This window comes from Hordeum vulgare, chromosome 1H (genome assembly GCF_904849725.1).
Source record: "Hordeum vulgare subsp. vulgare chromosome 1H, MorexV3_pseudomolecules_assembly, whole genome shotgun sequence".
NCBI classification, from domain to species: Eukaryota; Viridiplantae; Streptophyta; class Magnoliopsida; order Poales; family Poaceae; genus Hordeum; species Hordeum vulgare.
The window spans coordinates 133,929,961-133,936,312 of record NC_058518.1 but is presented as its reverse complement, the minus strand read 5'-3'; positions in this window follow the sequence as shown (position 1 = coordinate 133,936,312).

Sequence of the window (6,352 nt, the reverse complement as noted above, 5' to 3'; positions counted from 1 at the left end):
CCCAATAAGCTTTATGTTCTTATTCAAGAGGTAAATGACTAGGTGACATCCCAATAGGGTTTTTGTAAGAAGTTCTATAAGCCCATAAAGCATCATCACGTTTCTTAGATCAATTCTTTCCAGGTCTATTAAGGGTCTTTTGCAAGATCAAATTTATTTCTATGTTGCTCAAGTCAACTTGACTAGTACACTTGGGATGATAAGGTGATGCAATTATATGGTCAACATCATATTTAGTTCGATGTTTACAAAAAGTGCCATTAATAAAATGTGAACCACCATAAGTCATTAAATATCTAGAGACTCCAAATTTGGGAAAATAATATATTTAAGCATTTTAATAGAAGTGTTATGATCATCACTACTACTTGCATAGCTTCTACCCACTTAGTAACGTAATCATCAACCATTAAAATATGAGTATACCCATTAGAGCAAGGAAAAGGTCCCATATAATCAAAACCCCGAACATCAAATGGTTTAATAACAAGTGAATAATTCATAGGTATTTCCTTACGTAACCAATGTTACCAATCCTTTCTCATTCATCACAAGAAATGATATACTTACGAGCATCTTTGAAAAGAGTAGGCTAATAAAAACTATATAGCAATACCTTGTGTGCAGTTTTGTCACCAGAATAGTGTCCTCTACAGGCTTCAGAATGACACTTTCATAGGATATGTTCGTGTTCATGCTCAGGTACACAACGTCTAATAATACCATCTACTCCTTCTTTATAAAGGTGTGGGCCATCCCAAAAGTAATGTCTTAAATCATACAAGAACTTTTTGATATGTTCATAGGAAAAACTAGGTGGTATATATTTAGCAACAATGTCATTAGCATTGTATGCATACCAAGGAGTACTATGAGAAGCATTTATAATGGCAAGTTTCTCATGAGGAAAGTTATCATCAATAGGTAGTCGGTCATCACGGACATTTTCCATTCCAGACAAATTATCTCCTACAAGGTTTTCAGCTCCCTTCCTATCAGCAGTATGCAAATCAAACTCTCAAAGTAAAAGTACCCACATAATCAGTCTAGGATTAGCATCTTTCTTTTCCATTGGGTATTTAGTAGCAGCATAATTAGTGTGAATATTAACCTTGGATTCAACAATGTAAGTTCTAAACTTATCACATGCAAACAGAGCTGCTACAAATTCCTTCTTAGTACTAGCATAATTTTTTTTTGACCGGCATAATTTCTTTGAGCACTATCTAGAGTTTTACTAGCATAATGGATAACATTGAATTTCTTATCGATCCTTTGTCCTAGAACAACACCAAGAGCATAATCACTAGCATCACACATAATTTCAGATGGTAAGTTCTAATCAGGTGGTTGAACAATATGTGCAGAAATTAAGGCTTTCTCAAGTATTCCAAATGCTTCTAGACAATCATCATCAAGAACAAAAGGAATATCCTTTTGAAGAAGATTAGTTAGTGCCCTATAAATCTTTAAGAAATCTTTAAAAAAATGCCTTTAGAAACCAGCATGACCAAGAAAACTTCTTATACCTGTAATATCTTTGCGACATGGCATTTTCTCTATTAAATAAACTTTAGCCTTATCTACCTCAATACCTCTTTCAGAAATTTTATGCCCAAGTATTATACCTTCATTTACCTTAAAGTGGCACTTCTTCCAATTCGAGACAAGATTAGTTTCCTTACATCTCTGCAAAACTCGATCAAGATTGCTCAAACAATCATCAAAAGAAGTCTCACAAATAGAAAAACCATCTGTAAAAACCACAACAATATTTTCACAAAATTCAGAGAATATAGCAGTCATACATCTTTGAAAGGTAGAATGTGCATTGCATAAACCAAAAGGCATACATCTATAAACATAAGTTCCAAAATGGCGGGTAAAAGTAGTTTTCTCTGGTCTTCTTTTGACACAGGTATTTGAGAAAAACCAGAATATCCATCAATAAAACAAAAGTGTGTGTGCTTAGATAATCTTTCTAAAATTTGATCAATAAAAGGCATGGGGTAATGATCTTTCCTAGTAGCTTTGCTTAATTTCCTGAAATGAATTCCATCCTATAACCAATTACAATTATTTGTGGTATAAGTCATTTTTATTATTAGGAACAACGGTTATACTGTTGGGGAATGTCGCATGGGAAACAAAAAATTAACATCTATGATAGGGGAGTGCATCTACATACCCATGTAGATTGCTAAGCGAAAGCGTATATAACGCGGTTGATGTAGTCGAACATCTTCACGATCCAACAATACCACCGATTCAAGAAAAGACTAAGGAGGGAAGAAATCTGAATATCAACACCCACAAACTCCTTTGTATTCTACTCGTGATGTCATCTACGCATACACCTAGCTCTTGATGCCACTGTTGGCGAACATTGCATAAGAAACAAAAAATTCCCACGCTCACCAAGATCAATCTATAGAGACTAACATCTACGAGAGAGGGAGTGCATCTACATACCCTTGTATATCGCTAAGTGGGAGCGTATATAACTTGGTTGATGTAGTCGAACGTCTTCGCGATCCAATCATGATCCATCTCGCGATCTCATCATGATCCATCCCGCGATCCCATCACGATTCGTCCCAATCTAGTGCCGAACGGATGACACCTCCGCGTTTAGCACACGTACAGCTCAATGACGATCTCCACCTCCTTAATCCAGCAAGCAAGGGTGGAGAGGTAGATGAGTTCTCCGCTAGGATGATGATGTGGTGGCAATGGTGGTGGAGATGATGTGGCAGGGCTTCGTCGTGTACTGCCGAACTGATCTACATGTTGAACAAACTAGAGGAGGGAGAAAAAGTTGCGTCATGACCTAATTGGGCGCGGCTGCGAGCCATGACCTTTTCGGGGTCGGCTACGTACCATAACCTTTTCGGGTCTGATACGTCCATTTTGGATCATGCTTTCATGTTGATATTTATTGCTTTATGGGCTGTTATATTACTTTGTGGTACTATATTTATGCCTTTTCTCTCTTATTTTGCAAGGTTTATTTGAAGAGGGAGAATTCATGCAGCTGGAATTCTGGACTGGAAAAGGAGAAAATCTTAGTCCACTATTATGCACAACTCCAAATGCCCTAAAAATTTACCTGGAATTTTTTGGGATTATATAAAAAATACTGGGCGAGAGAAGTACCAGAGGGGAGCTACCAGGGCTCCACAAGCCTGGTAGCCGCCACCCCCTGGTGGCGGCTAGCAAGCTTGTGGGCTCCCTGACGGCCCACTGCCCCCCCCCCCTCTTTTGCTATATGAAGGGTTTCGTTCCAGAAAAAAATCAATCGGGAGCTTTTGCGTGGTTTCGCCGCCGCCATGAGGCGGAACTTGAGCAGATCCAATCTAGAGCTCTGGCACGACGATCCTGCTGGAGAAACATCCCTCTTGGAGGGGGGAATCGTCGCCATCGTCATCACCAACACTCCTCTCGTCGGAGGGGAGGCATCTTCATCAAAATCTTCATCAGCACCATCTCCTTTCAAATCCCTAGTTCATCTCTTGTAACCGATCTTCGTCTCGCGACTCCGATTGGTACTTGTAAGGTTGCTAGTAGTGTTGATTACTCTTGGTAGTTGATGCTAGTTGGATTACTTGCTGGTCGAATTTATGTTCAGATCCTTGATGCTATTCATTACACCTTTGATCATGATTATGATTATGTTTTGTGAGTAGTTACTTTTGTTCCTGAGGACATGGGATAAGTCATGCTCATAATAGTCATGTGAATTTGATATTCGTTCGGTATTTTGATATGCTGTATGTTGTCTTTTCCTCTAGTGCATAACACTTCACCATACTTTTGCCTAGAGGAAGGCATTGGGGAGTAGTAAGTAGATGATGGGTTGCTGGAGTGACAGAAGCTTAAACCCCAGTCTATGCGTTGCTTCGTAAGGGGCTGATTTGGATCCACTAGTTTAATGCTATGGTAGACGTTATCTTAATTCTTCTTTCACAGTTGCAGATTCTTGCGAGAGGGGTTAATCATAAGTGGATGCTTGTCCAAGTAAGGGCAGTACCCAAGCGTCGGTCCACCCACATATCAAACTATCAAAGTAACGAACGCAAATCACATGAACATGATGAAACTAGCATGACAGAAATTCCCGTGTGTCCTCGGGAGCGTTTTTCCTCCTATAAGACTTTGTTCAGGCTTGTCCCTTGCTGCAAAATGGATTGGGCCACTTTCTGCACCAGTGCTATTAATCCCTCCATTCCTAAATATAAGACCTTTCAGAGATTGTACTATAAACAACATACGGATGTACATAGACATATTTTAGAGTATAGATTCACTCATTTTGCTCCTTATGTAGTATTCTAGTGAAGTCCCTAAAAGGTCTTATATTTTGGAACGGAGGGAGTACTTGTTACTTGTTACTTTTCGCTTGCTACGTTTCACCTCACTACACCTTCACTTGTTACCGCTACTTTCAGTGCTTGCAGTTATTACCTTGCTGAAAACCGTTTATCAGAGCCTTCTGCTCCTCGTTGGGTTCGACACTCTTACTTATCGAAAGGACTACGATTGATCCTCTATACTTGTGGGTCATCAGGGTCGGCTGTCTCTCTCCTCTCCACTATATATAGGAGTGAGGGGAAGGGGTGGCACCACGACCAAATTGGGTGCAGTAGCGCCAGGAGGAGTCCTTCTCCTATTCGGACTCATCTCCTCCTCCTCGCTTTGGGCACATAGGCGCATATGGGCTGCCCTCCCAGCCCGCCAGGGGATGGTGCGCCACCTCTTAGGCCTAGGTGCCCCCCTGGGTGGGTGGACCATCCTGGTGAACCCCCGGAACCCATTCGTCCCTCCCGGTACATTACCGATAGTGCCTGAAACCTTTCCGGAACCCGTATACCTCTTTCCTATATATCAATGTTCATCTCCGGACCATTCCGTAACTCCTCGTCACATCCTAGATCTAAATCCGGGACTCCGAAAAACCTTCGGACACCAACATACATATCTCAACTATAACAAAATGTCATCAAACCGTAAGTATGCAGACACTGCGGGTTCGAGAACTATGCAAACATGACCTGATACACTCTCCTGTCAATAACCAATAGCGGGACCTGGATGTCCATATTGGTTCCTACATATTCTACGAAGATCTTTATTGGTTGAACCTCTATGTCAAGGATTCAGTTAATCCCGCTTGTTGTTCCCATTGTGCATCGGTATGTTACTTGCCCAAGATTCGATCGTTGGTATCACCATACCTAGTTCAATCCCATTACTAGCAAGTCTATTTACTCGTTTCGTAATACAAGATCCCATGACTAACTCCTTAGTCATATTGCTTTCAAACTCATTGTGATGTTGTATTACCGAGTGGGCCCTAGAGATACCAATCCGTTATACGAAGTGAAAAATCCATTCTCGATTCACGCCAATCCAACAGACACCTTCGGAAATACCTGTAGAGCACCTTTATAGTCACCCAGTTACGTTGTGACGTGTGATACACACAAGGCATTCCTCTGGTGCTCGGGAGTTGCATGATCTCATGGTCATAGAAACAAATACTTGACATGCAGAAAACAGTAGCAATAAACTGACACGATCACATGCTACGTTCATAGTTTGGGTCTTGTCCATCAGATCATTCTCCTAATGATGTGATCCCGTTATCAAATACAACTCATATCTATGGTCAGGAAACCTTGACCATCTTTGATCAACGAGCTAGTCCTTAGAGGCTCACTAGGGACAGTGTGTTTTCTATGTACCCACATATGTATTTGAGTTTCCAATCAATACAATTATAGCATGGATAATAAACGATTATCATGAACAAGGAAACACTACAAGAAATAAGGTCAATTATGACTCCCTATATTGGTCATTGATTCGTCATTGTTGTCGTTTAATGACCTTTTTTCGACCAAATTTACAACGTCAACAGTTGGCCGTCAAGAATGAACAAACTTGACCTTTCTAAAATTTTGGTCATAGGTCTCTATCGACAAAATTTTTGGTTTGGTCATTACCCATTTGTGTGAGCCACGTAGGATCTGACGTGGCCAAGCTGACGTGGCATTGCTAGTGACCAAATGGAATCATCATAAATTTCAGATCCTTGTTCACCAATCTAGCCTACATGGACCTGGCCCAATACCTATTTTACTATTGAAAATGTCTGATTTGTTTGTGTTGAAGCATTTTTTTCTAGAAGCACGCATATATCAGGATAGGCCCATTAAAAATAAGTACAATAGAATAAAAGATTGCCATTAAAATGTATATTTCATTTCAGTAGCATATCACATCAAATACAATACATCATCCACCGACTCCATGCATTAAGGTTCAACGCCTAACAAGGGCACATCAAAAT